Genomic DNA, 15,349 nt, shown 5'->3' with positions numbered 1-15,349 from the left:
ATCTTTGCTCACAGCACTACGTGAAGAGTTCTTTGACGTGAGACTAAAAACATCCCACCTTAAATTTAAAAATACATTAGAACTCATATAAAAACATAAAAAGCTTGCTTTGTGAAAGATCCTAGTAAGAAGATTAAAAGATCATCCATATACTCAGGAATAAATATTTGGGAATTATCACTCTCGCGACTGACTCCTTCCTTGGAGGTTTCCCTTAATTTTAAGCAAACTACATTCCTCTATAAAGTGCCCTCCAGACAGAAGCATTCTCTGGGGTCACAGCTCCTCCACCGGTTGCTTGAGTTCCCTTCCCTCAAAAGTCCTCTAAAATCCCTGCGCCCACCTGACTACCCAGACTCCTTAGGATCAAGGTGCCTGAACGTCTGTGGCCATCCCTACCCAACCTGCAGATTCTCAGTCCGAACAGTTTGGGCAGTGCCCCTGGCACATGTTACAAATTCAAGATATCATATTTCAACTGGATTTAAAAAAACCAACCAACAAACCAAACAAATAAACAAAAAACAGGGTGATAGGAATCGTTTTCAATTGCTTCTCACGGTCATAGGCTTTCCGTGGGGGGTGGAGAGGGGGAAATCTTGCCAGTCCAACGGAGGCAGGCTCCCAAATGGCGACTCCCTGTGAATATCCTTACTCTGGGTCGCAGAATTTTTGCGTCATAAACGGACGTCTGCGCGCTGGATCTGGGGCTCTGGAGTGAAGGCTTATCTGGCTCTCGCGCCGCCATCTCCGTGGCTGCTCAGAGTCAGCTCAGTTCATCAAGGAGTGGATTGTGGTGCTGCATAGAGGCAAGTGTTGAGGAAAGTGGGTTTTCTGTGTCTCGACTCCAGCGGGGTGGAGGCAGGGATCATCCGTCACATCTGTGATGGGTTTGGAGAGTGTTTTCCAACTAGGCAGAGCGCGGATTTGCTGTTGTCTGTTGTTGCTCGCTAGCTCTTGGAGATCCACGTGGCGGAGTGGGAGTCCTTGCCGAGTGAGGGCTTTTTTTGTTTTTTGTTTTATTGAGTCAGAGTCTCACTCTGTCGCTTAGGCAGGAGTGCAGTGGCACACTCACGGCCACCGCAGCCTTGACCTGCTGGGCTCTGGCGTCCTTCCGCCTCAGTTTTCCAAGTAGCTGGAGCCACAGCACGTGCCACTACGCTCAGCTCATTTTTGTGATTTATCGTAGAGACGAGGTCTCGCCGCATTGCCCAGTCTGGTCTCGAGCCGGCAGGCTGAGGCAATCCTCTCTCCTTCGCCTCCCAGAATGCTGGGATTACAGCCGTGAGCCACTGCACCTAGTTGTATGATCTGATAGGGCTTACATAGGAGGGGGGGCATTGTTGAAATGACTCATTGTGTTATTGTCACATTGCTTAATTGACGTCCTGCTTTCCCTGATAGTACCTGCTTGCTCACGGTCACGCGTGAAGTCTGTGTGACCACCAGCACCTGCTTCCTCAGAACGACGTGTACTATGTGACCACCAGACTTCAGTGTCCGGGTATAAGAAGGATCCACAAAAAGAACAAGGTGATGGTTCTTCTTTAGGAATTGTCTCCCTCACATTTCCCTTTAATGTATTTTCTTTTCTTTGCCTCACTATCCAGCTCGTTCTCTTTTTCTCCACATTAGGCTTACATGTTCTGTTGAACATTTACTTTCCGGTTCATTCTGATCCAAGTAATGCAATCTCCATTGTCCTAAATATTCAGTGTATTTCATGTTTCATGTTGGGTTTAGGTGTATGGGTATTGGTATAATTCTATGTCTATGTTTTCTAACATCTTACTAACTACATATTTAAATATTATGCACTCTTTAAATGTTTTTTCTCTTTTTTTCTTAAACTACTGCAGTTATGTTCCACCAAGTGGGTGCTTTAATTTGGGCAGAAGTGATATAGATCTAGGTATAACACTTTCTTTTTTTTTTTTAGTTGGAGTCTCACTTTGTCGCCCAGACGAGTTTGTTTCTTCTTTGACTTGTAGTATTTTTCAATTCCTGTCTTGGACATTTCTGGATATGCTTATTTCTACATAGTTTATGCTTTTGTTGTAATTGTAAATGGTTTCTTTCTTCTTTTTTTGCATAAGGCCCTACTTCCTTTTTTCCTTCTGTGTTGGAGACCCCTGCCCTGCTTGAACTCTGATGAAAACATACTTGGCACACTAGCAAAGGTATAGTCAGCGAAGAATGCCTATAATGGCAAAGCCAGATAGGCATGTATGCTGAGGCAAATTCTAAAGTGCAGTGTCTCTTTTGTTAGAATAGTTAAGAAGTTATACATTGTCTTGCAAGTAGTATCACTATATCCTGTAAACAGTCCCACTTCACCATAAAAGCTTTCTAAGACCAAAACAGGGAGTTTTCTTTGCATTGTCTGTACTTTGTCCTTGAAGACTTACTTAACTATGTCATTTTGTTGTAATAAAAGTCTGGTGGGTAAGAAACTGGGGGCCTTTGTTCCACTAGACAAAGTGCCTCCTGGTCCCCCACTTTCCAACCTAAAACTGTCTTGTGAATTGTGTTATACCGTGAATTTTATTATACTGTGCCATTCTTCTTTCAGGATCCTTTACCACCCAGTACTACTAATTTTATGTTCTACACAAGAGCAAAAGTTTAAAAATAAATGTTTATTTTATCACTTAATTCTTCTCATGTTATTATACATAAGTTATAAATTGATTCCTTCCTGTTTTTTAATTGAGCATTTTTGCCATCTGCAAATAATTTTACCCAAGTGATGAGCATATGAACTGTGAGTAAGAGGAACCTGCTTCTGCCTCTAAGTTAGGTAGATTAATCTTGGAGAAAGTTTCATCATTTGTGAAAGAAAAAGCTGTTATAATTCCTATTTTATAAAATCATTGTGAAGATTAAGTGAGCAAATGTTTGGGTTTTGTTTTGTTTTTGTTTTATATGTTGGAGTCTCACTCACTCTGTCACCCAGGCTGGACTGCAGTGGCACAATCACAGCTCACCACAGTCTCAACCTCCTATGCTCAGGTGATCATTCTGCCTCAGCCTCCACCTGGGACTATAGGCAAATGCCACTATGCCTAATCTTTTTATTCTTCTGTAGAGATGAGGTCTTGCTCTGGTGGCTAAGCTAAACTCAAATTCCTAGGCTCAAGCAGTCCTTTTGCTTTGCCCTCCTAAAGTGATGTGATTACAGGAATGAGCCATGGTGCCTAGCCAAAATTTTTATCTTTTTCCAAAATGTATTTTGGATGTTTTGTGTGTGTGTGTGTGTGTGTGTGTCTTAAGTTTAAGAAAATAGCCATTCCATTTTTAGGCTATCTGAATTTATAACAAGCAATACTGCATTTTAGGAAATGTTTTTTCACTGTCCGTTTATTAAGAGATGATCATGTGGCTTTTCTCTTCTACTCTATTAATTTTTTTACTGGATACAGTTGACTGCCAACTTGATATCCATGTCTCTTTTGTTTGCTGTGAAAATTCCTATTTTATTTAGTTAGCTGTTCATCTGGGAATTTAATGTTAGCCTCACTTCAGTAGAAAATTCAGATTAGTCTTACCAATCAGGGTAATTTCACTGTCACTCTTATTTTCCTTGCCATGTTCATTCCAGTCATGAGCATTTGACAGAACTCAGATCTATTAGGTATGAGAGAAAGTCTTCTATGAGCTTCTGGAAAATGTTTGGGTCTTGGATTTTTCTTTTTTTTTTGAGTAGAAGTCTCACTCTGTCTCCCAGTCTGGAGTGCAGCGGCATGCTCATGGCCACTGCAGTCTCTACCTGATGGACCTAGGTGATCCTTCTGGGTCAATCTTCCAGTAGCTGGAAGCACAGGTGTGTACTACAATTCCTGACTAATTTTTTCTTTCTTTCTTTTTTTTTTTTTTTGAGTTGGAGTCTCACTCTGTCGCCCAGACTGGAGTATAGTAGCATGCTCCCGGCCACTGCAGTCTCGACCTACTGGGCTCCAGTGATCCTTCTGCCTCAGCCTTCCAAGTATCTGGAACTACAGGCATGCACTACCATGCCTGGCTGATTTTTTGATTTATTGTAGAGATGAGGTCTCGCCAAGTTGCCCAAGCAGGTCTTGAACCCACGGGCTCAGGCAGTCCACTCACCTCAGCCTCCCAAAGAGTGGGATTACAGGCTGAGCCACTGAGCCCAGCTCTGACTAATTTTTTCATTTATTGTAGAGACATCTCACTACGTTGCCCAGGCTAGTCTTGAACCCGTGGGCTCAGGCAGTTTTCTCACCTCTGCCTCCCAAAATACTGGGATGACAGGCGTGAGCCACCACACCCGATTCCTGGTTTTTCAACCTTGGTGATTTACGCTTCAGCCCACTTATGTGTGGCTGTCCCTTCTCCCTCTTGGCTGACTCCATGGAGTGCTGCATTTGGGTATGTAACACTCAACTTCTACTGGCCCTACAAGTAGACAGACTGAAGGGCCAGGACTGGGACAAAGCTGTCTCAGAATTGGAGAAGGGGTAGGGATGTGTATTGTAGTATATTTACTATTGGGTCAGAAAATAGGTTGGAGATGAGTTCTCCCGGTGCAGAGGACACTGGAGCTAGAGTCCTTGAGAATGACTTGCTGGGATGAAAACAACATTCAAGATGATCTCACAATGTTGGTGTCCCCAGAGGGAGTTTCTAGTGTGGTTCCAGAGTTGGCTTTCCAGGAGACTGAACTCTGTTCTAGCTAGTTTTGGGGCAGGTGATGAGGCTGCCTTTGCATTCCTACTGTTGTGGAGGGAGCTGGCTGATTGTGCCCAGTGAACACACATGAGGCTGTAACAGGCTCTGATTTTGCAGCTGAGACTGTATGGCCACCCCAGTGCCAGGCACCAGGAAGGGAGTTCTAAAAGTGAGTGAGAAAGTGAACATGTTTTATTGTAAGGGAGTTGTGAGAGGGAATTTTCACAATGGAGAGATCCAGAAGTAGATTTGAATTCCCTCCTAATTACGAAGGATGTTAACCTGTGCCGAGCACTTCACCTCACCAAGCCCTAGCTCAATCATATTTAAAATGCAAGTAATAATGAGTGCCTTATAAAACAATATTGAGGATTAAATAAGACAGTGCTTATGATTTGTTTAGTCTCTTGATCATTGAACTGTGATAATTGCCCCAGTGCAGTAAACAAAAATTTAGGAGCATGTGGGTGCAGATGATTTTAAATTGGTTTCCAGAGCCACTGTTTTTTGTTTTTGTTTTTTGAGATACTGTGTCCCAGCTCATCTCAAAATTTTTGCCTCAAGCTGTCCTCCTGCCTCAGCCTCCTGAGTAGTTGGGACTGCAAGCATGAACTGCCTCTCCCAGCTCCACCACTTCTATGTTGAAGGAAACTAAGAGCACAAGCTAACAGAGTACTTGTAGTTCTTTGTCTTATGTTCAAGGAACTAAACCTATATTTCCTTTTTCTACCCTGACCTTTTGGTTGCATTTCTATGGATAGCCAAGTGGTACCAAGTCTGGCCTGGAACATACTCATCCTAAGTGATTGTGCTGCTTAGCATAGATGTTAAGATATGCATAGTTTAGTCACTGGTACTTAACCTGCTTGTGTAATTTAACTCAGACATTAACATATCCTGCTTGTGTGGTATTGCTGTGCTTTATGAGATTTTTGTCCTAAATAAGAGGGATGCAGTAAAATAAATTTGCTCTCTCTCGCTCCTTGCTATCTGAGAGGGAGTGCTCCAAATCCCGCTGTTTCTCTGTCTCTTTCTTTTCTCATTCCCTCCCCCCAACTCAGGCCCTGATCTGCGAAGGCTGGACCCCCTCAGTGGTGCCAGAACAGGGACCTGAGTACTGGGGATTGGCATTGACGGGAGAAGAACCCTCGCAGAGGCTGGCGTCTTTTGTGTGCAGCATTACGATTCATGAGTAAGTAACCGAGGGAAAGGATTAATCGTTGGGAGTAAACCATGGGATATTTATATTCTAAGGAATGCACTCTCTTTGCGCAGATGTTGAAATCTATGCTGAAAGCTAGAGGAACTAAGGTTGCAGATAGACAATTAGATTTTTGCAGCTTGTAGAGGAAGTATGTCCCTGTTTCCTGAGGTTGGGACAGTTTGCCTAATTACTTGGGAAAAGGTAGGTAGTTGTTTGAAGGATTATTATCAAGCGCATGGTCCTGAAGTTGTGCTAGTAGATGCTTTATCTCTGCAGAACCTAGTAAGAGATTCCTTAGACCCCTCTTCTGAGTCTCATGGAGCAGAGCAGGCTCCTTCGTCTTTGCAGCATTACCCCTCAGCTCCTGCTCTAGCTGCCCACAATGACCAGAAGGGACACTCTCCTAAAGATTTTTGACAGGAGCAGGATGAGGCTGCTTTTCAGTATCACAAAGATGAGATATTCGTGGCCACTTGAACCTCTGTAACCGAGTTTCCTGAGGCTTCTAGCCTGCCTGTGAAAGAGGCTGAGCCCTCCACTCTTTCCTTATCCTCTGATACTTTTGCTCAAATTATGAAGTTGCTTACTGTTTTAGCTAGAAAGTGCTAGCTAAAGAGGAAGTGTCTTTGTGTCGTGCTTTGTGTTCAAAAGAGGAGGTGCCTTCCATACCAGTGACTCATTCCTCAATTTCTAAGGAGGAGCTCTCTCCTGGAGGTGGCAAGGAACCCCCTTGGGTCTCAACAGTCCCTCAATTGGTGCTGACTAGAGCCTTACTTGTGGATCATGAATCCACATCCTCCCCCCATCTAAGCTTGACCGCCCGATGTTAGGAAGCATCTTCCCCCTTTACAGAAGACTGTTCAATCTGCCTTGCTGCAAGGAGATGATTTAGAAGGATTTCATGCCTATCTGGTAGACATTACAGGCTTTGATGATCAGGGAAGGGAGATGCAAGAGTATCAGATTTTGTCTCTTAAGTCCCTGAAGGACCTTAAAACTGCTGTGGCACAGTATGGAGCAATAGCACCATTTATATTAGCTATACTGGAAACTATTTCACAAGAGAACTTGACTCGCTCTGATTGGCATCTGGTTGCTAAGGCATGTTTGTTGGGTGGAGAATATTTGTTATGGAAGACAGATTTTTGGGATAGATGCAAAGAGCAAGCTGAAAGAAATAGAGGAGATGAAATGAATAGGATTAATCTGGACATGCTTGTGGGCCAAGGAGAATATTCCTTCCAAGAGGCACAGATTTTATATCCTCAAGCTGCGTATGGTCAGATAAGTGGAGCGGCATTGGGAGCATGGCGTTGATTACCGTCAACTGGAGTTAAAACAGAGCAGCTTTAGAAAATCTGTCAGGGACCTAATGAGCCTTAAAAGATGTTGTATCCAGATTGTTGCAGGCTGTAGGTCGAATATTGGTAGATGAAGAGGTAGGTGAAAGACTTAAGAGTTGTTACTGTGTGAAAACTGGTTGCTGTGTTTTGTTGCTGTGTAAGAAGTGTTTGCAGTGGCCCCCATAAGACCAAATATATGCCGTAAGCCTTGTAGTGGTTGTGAAGTTACAGAATGTTTTACAGTGTTTGCACTTGAAACTCTGTTAGTTTTTTGTTTACCTCATAATAACTATGTTAAATAGGTTAACCGGCTTCTTCTGCTTCTGTAACCCCTGCTGGCAGTGTGCGAGTGTTAAACAATAAGCCCCTTCCAAACTTCCCTCTGTCTAAATTGTGACAGGCAAGCCACCCTTACGGTGGGCTTTGTATTAATTCAAACCTGCTTGTATGCCAAAGCTGACTTATGCACAGTCACGGTGACTGTGTAAAACCTTGGCTTCTGGTAAACATGTTCTCGAACCCAAGGTCCAGCTTATACACAGTCACGATGACTGTGCGGACCTGGGCCCCCCAAGTAAACATGTTACAAGCACCTCTGGATATCTTAACATTCCAGAAGACCTAACCGGTTCCACCCTGTCTCTCTGACCATTAATGGTCAGTCACGGTCAGCTGGAGTCCACGCCTGCGCAAATCAAACACAAACCAACCAATCAGTATCTCTGTAACCGCATTCATGCAATTCCATCCAATCCTGTGTGAACAAGTTTGTAATGCCACCCCACTCCCTCCAAATTGTGTATAAAAGAGGCTTGTAAACCTGAGTTGGGGCTCTCGTCCCTGAAACCACTGTGCCGGTTTCAAACGTGAGCCCAGACTCGAGCCTGAATAAAGACCCTCATGTATTTGCATCGGAGCTGGCTCTTTGGTGGTCTCTCGGATTTTGAATTTTAGGTTTAACATTTGGAGGTTCCACTGAGATCCCAGAGACCTCCAAGACCCCAGCCCGGAGGGTCTCAACACCGGCAGGTGAGTGCACCCAATTGTCTGTCTGTCTGCATGTCTGTCCAACTGCCTGTCTATTAGAGCGCTTCTTGTAGGATATCCATCCCGTAAGGCCAGAAGAAGATGTGGGCAGATGTGCTCTGGGGCCGCCAACCGGGGATCCTGGGAGACATCCCTCGACCCCATCTGGAGGACAGGGCGGAAGCCATCCTCACCCAAGGAAGTCCAGACATCGAGAGGCGTGAACTTAGCCTAAGTTCAGTTTAGCTCCCGGACACACTGGCAGGCTGGCGAGAGGGGTCATCTGGTACGCCCGACTTTTCGGGCACACACCAGGCCTCCATTCGGAGGATAGCACTGTCCTCATATCTGAAGGTAGCCCAGCACCAGGAGGCATGGACTTACCTTCAAATTGGTTTCGTTTTTGTCTCCATGGCTGTGGGAAACCTTACTTTTGTGTTGGTAGTGTCTTTTTATCCGCTGTGTTTGTGTGTGTGTTACTGTGGACGGAAAACATGGGATAGAGACTGACCACCTCTCTAACCCTCATGACTGACCACTTCTCGAATGTTAAAGAAAGGGCTAATAATCTGAGTGTAATCATTCACAGGAAAAAGCTCCAGACCCTCTGCGAGTCCGAGTGGCCATCCCTCGGCGTAGAATGGCCACCAGAGGGCACATTTTCACCACGTATTATTTTTCAGGTTAAAAATGTTATCTTTCGGGTGGAACACGGCCACGGTGGAACGTGGCCACGCGGATCAGGTGCCCTATATCCTGGTGTGGCAAGATATTATCCATAACCCGGCATACCGGATCTTGGCCACCTGGGAAGGCAAAACCAGAAATGGCGAGCCCCCGGAAGACAAGGCGCAGGCCAAACCTCCACCCTATCTGGTCCTGCTGGACTCAGAGCCAGAAGATTTGTCTTTTTCCCACCTTTACCCAAGATTCCCCTTGGCACCCCCGGCACCCGAAGTGGGTGCCGCGGAGGGGCTGCTGGGGAGCCAGCTCCTGTGCCCTGAGCAGAGGAACCCCAGTGCAGACTGGCGGCGGGGACGCCGGGCCGCACTGATCAGGAAGCCCCAGCACCGAAAGAGGGACCCGCCGACTCCACCGTGCTCCCCCTCCGAGCCTTCGGGCCTCCAGATGAAACTGGAGAACAGCCCCTACACTATTGGCCGTTCTCCACCTCTGACTTATATAACTGGAGGATGCAAATGGCTAAGTTCTCTGAAAATCCAAAAGATTTAACTAACCTGTTAGAAAGCATTCTTTTTACCCACCAGCCCACCTGGGATGATTGCCAAATGCTTTTAAAGGTTCTTTTCACAATGGAGGAAAGGGAACGCATTCAGACAGAAGCCTGGAAATTGGTTCTGGGAGAGGACAGGTAGCCAACCCAAAATCCAGATGTCATCAATGCAGCGTTCCCCCTGTCTCGTCCTGCATGGGACTTCAACATGGCTGAAGGTAAGGAGAGGCTCTGGGTCTATCGCCAGACTCTAATGGCGGGTCTCAGGGCTGCGGCATGCAAGCCCACTAATTTGGCCAGGGCATATGATGTTAGGCAGGATGGAAATGAAAGCCCAGCTGCTTTCCTAGAAAGGGTCACGGAGGCCTTCAGGCAGTATACTCCTATGGACCCAGAGGCACCGGGAAATAAGGCAGCAGTCATGATGGCTTTTATTAACCAGGCTGCCCCTGACATTAGAAAAAAATTGCAGAAAGTAGAAAGGTTAGGTGAGAAAAGCCTCCAAGATTTATTAATAGTGGCAGAAAAAGTGTACAATAATTGAGAAAGTCCAGAGGACCAGCAGGCCAGGGTAAACGATCGCCAGACCTGCAACTTGGCTAAAATCCTGCTAGCCACTACTACCGATGACCCTCAGGAAAAGCAGAGATGCCTCAAGCAACTGGCTGGAGAGCCAGGTAAGAAAAGCAGTTTTAAAAGGGGACACCCCAAATTGGCTAGAAACCAGTGTGCATACTGCAAGAAGGAAGGGCACCGGATAAGAAACTGTCCAGAAAAGCCTCCGGAGCCTACCTCAAACGAGCTAAAAGTCCTAACTCTTGAAAATTAGGGGAGTCAGGGTTCGGAACCCTTCCCTGAGCCCAGGGTAATATTGAAGGTGGAGGGGAAACACATGCAATTCTATGTAGATATGGGCGTGGAGCATTCCATCCTGTTAAAGCCACATGGAAATATAACAAATAAAGTCTCATGGGTGCAAGGGGCCACAGGCACCAAGCCATATCCGTGGACCACTCAAAGAACAGTAGACCTTGGTGTAGGCCAGGTGTCCCGCTCCTTCATAGTTATTCTGGACTGCCCGTACCCCCTACTAGGCCGAGATTTGCTTACCAAGGTGGGTGCCTAAATCAACTTTCACTCAAAAGGCACCAAAGTCTTGGACAGAGATGGGTACCCTATCCAGGTGCTTACTATCAACCTAGAGGACGAATATTGCCTCCACCAGGGCCCACCAGGGCCCACTACCACAGGCAGAAAATATAAGCCAATGGTTGCAGGACTTTCCCCAGGCGTGGGCAGAGACTGGGGGAGCGGGACTAGCTAAACACCGACTGGCAGTGTTCATTGAACTCAAAGCAGGAGCCGATCCGGTCAGGGTCTAGCAGTACCCAATGCCTCTAGCTGCATGAGAGGGCATAACCCCTCACATCTGGCAGTTACTAGATGCAGGAATACTGCGGCCCTGTCAGTCAGCCTGGAACACTTCCCTTTGCCAGTGAAAAAGCCGAATTCTAACAACTACAGGCCGGTCCAGGACCTGCATGAGGTCAACCGGCGGGTAATGGACATACACCCTACAGTCCCAAAGCCCTACACTCTACTCACTGCTCTGTCCCCAACCAGAACATGGTACACTGTTCTGGATTTAAAAGATGCCTTTTTCAGCATACTCTTGGCCCCAAGAAGTCAAGACATCTTCGCCTTCGAGTGGACAGACCCGGAAAGAGGTATCAGCGGCCAGCTCACCTGGACGCAACTGCCCCAAGGATTCAGGAACTCGCCCACCATCTTTGATGAGGGACTACATGAAGACTTGGGTGAGTTCTGTACAAGAAACCCCAACCTGACCTTGTTACAGTATATGGATGATATCCTACTGGTGGCAGAGGACCAAGACACATGCCTGCGGGGCACCACGGACTTGCTGCAGACTCTGGGCACCCTGGGATACCGCGTCTCAGCCAAAAAGGAACAAATCTGCAAAACAGAGGTAAGCTACCTGGGGTACAAAATAGAAGGACAGAGGTGGCTGACGGACGCCAGAAAAGAAACAGTACTGAAAATTCCCCCACCGCAAAACGTCTGACAAGTACGCTAGTTCCTGGGGTCAGCAGGGTTCTGTCGCTTGTGGATACCTGGGTTCGCTGAGTTGGCTAAGCCGCTGTATGAGGCCACTAAAAACAAACAGGACTTTGGACAGAGGCTATGAGCCAAGCCTTTAGCAACTTCAAACAAGTGTTACTCTCAGCCCCAGCCCTTGGGTTACCTGATTTGACGAAGCCATTTTATCTATATGTGGATGCACTAAAAGGAATTGCAAAAGGAGTCCTAGTACAGCAGCTGGGTTCCTGGAAAAGGCCCATAGCCTACCTTTTAAAAAAGTTAGATCCAGTAGCGGCGGGATGGCCCCATGTTTAAAAATCATTGCAGCGGTTGCCACCATGGTCAAAGACACCAGCAAAATAACCATGGGGCAAGAACTGTGTGTGACTACCCCCCATGCCATCGAAGGGGTGCTCAGGCAACCGCTAGATCGGTGGATAAGTAATGCTCAGTTAACACACTACCAGGGCTTGCTTTTAAACCCTGCTAGATTCCTGTTCCAGGCTCCTACCTCCTTAAACCCGGCTACGCTACTCCCCACTCTGGACTGGAAGGTGCCCCTCCATGACTGTCAAGAAATCCTGGCCCAGGTACCTAGAGTAAAGCCCGACCTTCAAGACCAACGCTTGCCCAATGCCGAGGCAACCTGGTACGCTGTCAGCAGCAGTTTCATCCAAGACGGGGCCAGGTATGCAGGGGCCGCTTTAACCACAGAGACAGAAACTGGGCAGAGCCACTGGCAGCTGGAACTTTAGCACAACGAGCCGATTTAGTCGCGCTAACCAAGGCTCTGACTCTGGGAGTGGAAAAACAGGTGAACATTTACACCGACAGCAGGTATGTGTTCGCCACAGCACACATACATGGGGCCATCTACAGAGAAAAGGGGCTACTGACAGCAGAAGGAAAAACTATTAAAAATAAGACTCAGATCCTTGAGTTACTGCAGGCCCACTGGTTACCTAAAGTGCTAGCCATCATTCATTGCCCAGGGCACCAGACTGCAGACACGCCAGTAGCCAGGGGCAATTGCTTGGCAGATTTAAAAGCAAAGAAGGCAGCTATTTCTGTGGACCATGTCTTAGTGACCACGTTGCCAGACCCAGGACCTCCAGCACTGCCAAACAGCCCAGAGTATACAGAGGAAGATTTAAACTGGATCAAGCAACAACCATGGTACAATGTTTCCACAGTTGGTGGAGGGCGGCAGATTGCAGCATAATTTTACCAGAAAAATTAGGACAATGGCTCGTCACAAAAATGCACAAAAGTACACACACGGGAGTAAAAAAAATGAGAGACCTAATACGCCATGCCAAAATAACCATCAAAGACTCACACCACAAAATTGCACAAATCGTGGACAAGTGCCATGCTTGCCGAATAACTAACACCTCTACACATAAATCTTACCCAGGAACCAGACTTAGAGGAGACCAACCAGGAGCATACTGGGAAGTAGACTTCACGGAGGTAAAGCCTGGAAAATATGGTTACAGGTATTTACTGGTGTTTGTAGATACTTTTTTAGGTTGGACTGAGGCGTTTCCCACAGAACATGAAACGGCTCAAATAGTGGCCAAGAAGCTCCTAGAGGACATCATGCCAAGGTATGGATTCCCCGTCCGAATAGGTTCGGATAATGGGACCAGGCTTTGTCTCTAAGGTAACGCAAGGAATAGCTCGGGTTCTTGGGGCAGATTGGAAATTACATTGTGCATATAGACCCCAAAGTTCAGGACAGGTAGAGTGTATGAATAGAACATTAAAAGAGACCCTAACCAAATTAGCCCTGGAGATTGGCGGTGACTGGATGACTCTCCTCCCCTTAGTCCTCTACAGGGTGCGTAACTCCCCCTATAAAATGGGCTTCACCCATTTTGAAATCATGTTTGGCATTGCGCCACCTATTATTCCAAACCTGAAATCTGAAATACTTGCTGAATTTGATGACCAACAACTTCTTTTTTCTTTGCGGGCACTGCAAAAGGCACATGAACAGGTGTGGCCCGTACTAAAGGCTCTCTATGAGACCGGGCCGCCCCCGAACCTGCACCGTTATAGACCAGGAGACTGGGTGTACGTCCGCCACCACCAGCACCAGACACTGCAGCCACGCTGGAAAGGGCCCTACGTTGTCGTCCTAACCACGCCCACCGCACTCAAGTTAGACGGCATCGTCCCGTGGATCCACTATACCCACGTCCGACCGGTTGAGCCTTTTGCAGTGCTGCAGGACTACGTGCCAAAATGGAAGAGCAAACAGGACAAGGACAATCCTCTAAAGCTAAGATTGTGCCGTTCTCATGTATTTCCAGAAAGCTAATGACATGTATAACATGCTTTTTATACAATGCCATAGTACTAACCTCCGGGGCCTCATACAAACCCCATCAACCTCTCAATTTAACATGGCAGGTTTTAGCCATCAAGTCAGGAATTAACAAAATTATTTTCCAAACTTCCAACCTCGCTCCCCTCAATACTTGGTTCCCAGCCCTAACCTGTGACCTAAAAGACATGTACTCCTATCCTGACTGGGCTGGTGCGGTGACTAAAGTAATTTCTAAGCTAGGCTACAACAGACAGTATCAATTCTATGTATGCCCCGCCCATGACCAAGATGAGGCGTGTTCAGACTCCGGTCAGTACTATTGCCCAGCATGGTCCTGTGTCTCCACAGGCAACATACCCTGGACCCCTGCCAAAACCAATGACTTAATCACTGTGCAGAGAAACCCCTCGGGTTACAGAAAAGGGCCTTGTCAGATACAAGGTGGGTTTGTAACACCCGCCATCTCCTACTGTGACCCCCTCATAATAAACTTCACCCCAGCTGGGCGACAAGTTACAGACTGGACAGTTGGAAAAATGTGGGGAATCAGATTATACGACAACCCTAGGGCAGGATGGCGTGACCTAGGAAGTCTCTTCATGATTAGACTAATAGTCCAAAACCCCAGCATCATTATAGAACCCAACCAAGCTGTTATAAACAAACAAACCGTGGAAACCACCCCCTAGGCCTAAGCCTAGGGCAAAACCCACAACTAAGCCAACTACTAGGTTGGTTCCTAAACCCGAGCCAAGTAGCGCACCAACCTCCACCAGAGTTCCAGGCCCTTTGTAATAGTACCCACCTGGTATCCAGCTTAGACTACTACATACCCCCAGAAAACAGTTGGTGGGCATGTTCTACTGGCTTAACTCCGTGTTTTCACGGGCAGGTCCTTAACCGGTCTGCAACTAATTTTTGTGTAATGATTCAATTGTTGCCAAAAATCCTCACCACTCAGAGGAAGACGTGCTCTGGAACTATGCTACAGACTACCTCAGGAGAAACAAAAGAGAGCCATTCACCGCCATATCACTGGCGGTCATTCTTGGGCTAGGGTTAGCAGGAACCAGGACAGGTACTGCAGCCCTAATTACCCAGAAACAACAGTATCACAGCCTCAGGGCTGCCATAGATATAGATATTGAAAGAATTGAAACCTCCATCTCTCACCTTCAGGAATCCCTAGCCTCGTTATCCGAGGTGGTCCTACAAAAACTTAGAGGGCCAGATTTGTTATTTCTGCAGCAGGGAGGAACATGCACCGCCCTAGGGGAAGAATGTTGTTTCTACATGGACCGCTCAGGTATTGTCAGGGAGTCCATGGCTAAGGTAAGGGAAGGACTGGCTCAACGCAGAAAAGAACGAGAGCAACAACTCAATTGGTTTGAAGCCTGCTTTAATTTTTGGTAACA

General features: G+C 46.7%; 1 long non-coding RNA gene across 1 annotated transcript; it reads left to right on the top strand.

Moving 5' to 3' along the window:
• The first annotated feature begins 1,421 nt into the window (after positions 1-1,421).
• LOC103259021 lies at positions 1,422-14,592 on the top strand. Its single transcript, XR_002481897.1, has 3 exons — positions 1,422-1,533; positions 5,751-5,881; positions 13,590-14,592. It is a non-coding gene; the product is annotated as an uncharacterized LOC103259021 (long non-coding RNA).
• The last annotated feature ends 757 nt before the right edge of the window (positions 14,593-15,349 follow it).

The sequence above is a fragment of the Carlito syrichta genome, unplaced genomic scaffold, assembly GCF_000164805.1.
Source record: "Carlito syrichta isolate Samal-C Ts95f unplaced genomic scaffold, Tarsius_syrichta-2.0.1 Scaffold302448, whole genome shotgun sequence".
Taxonomy (NCBI): domain Eukaryota; kingdom Metazoa; phylum Chordata; class Mammalia; order Primates; family Tarsiidae; genus Carlito; species Carlito syrichta.
Note: the sequence above shows the minus strand (reverse complement) of the source record. Positions and strands in the feature narration are given on the sequence as shown.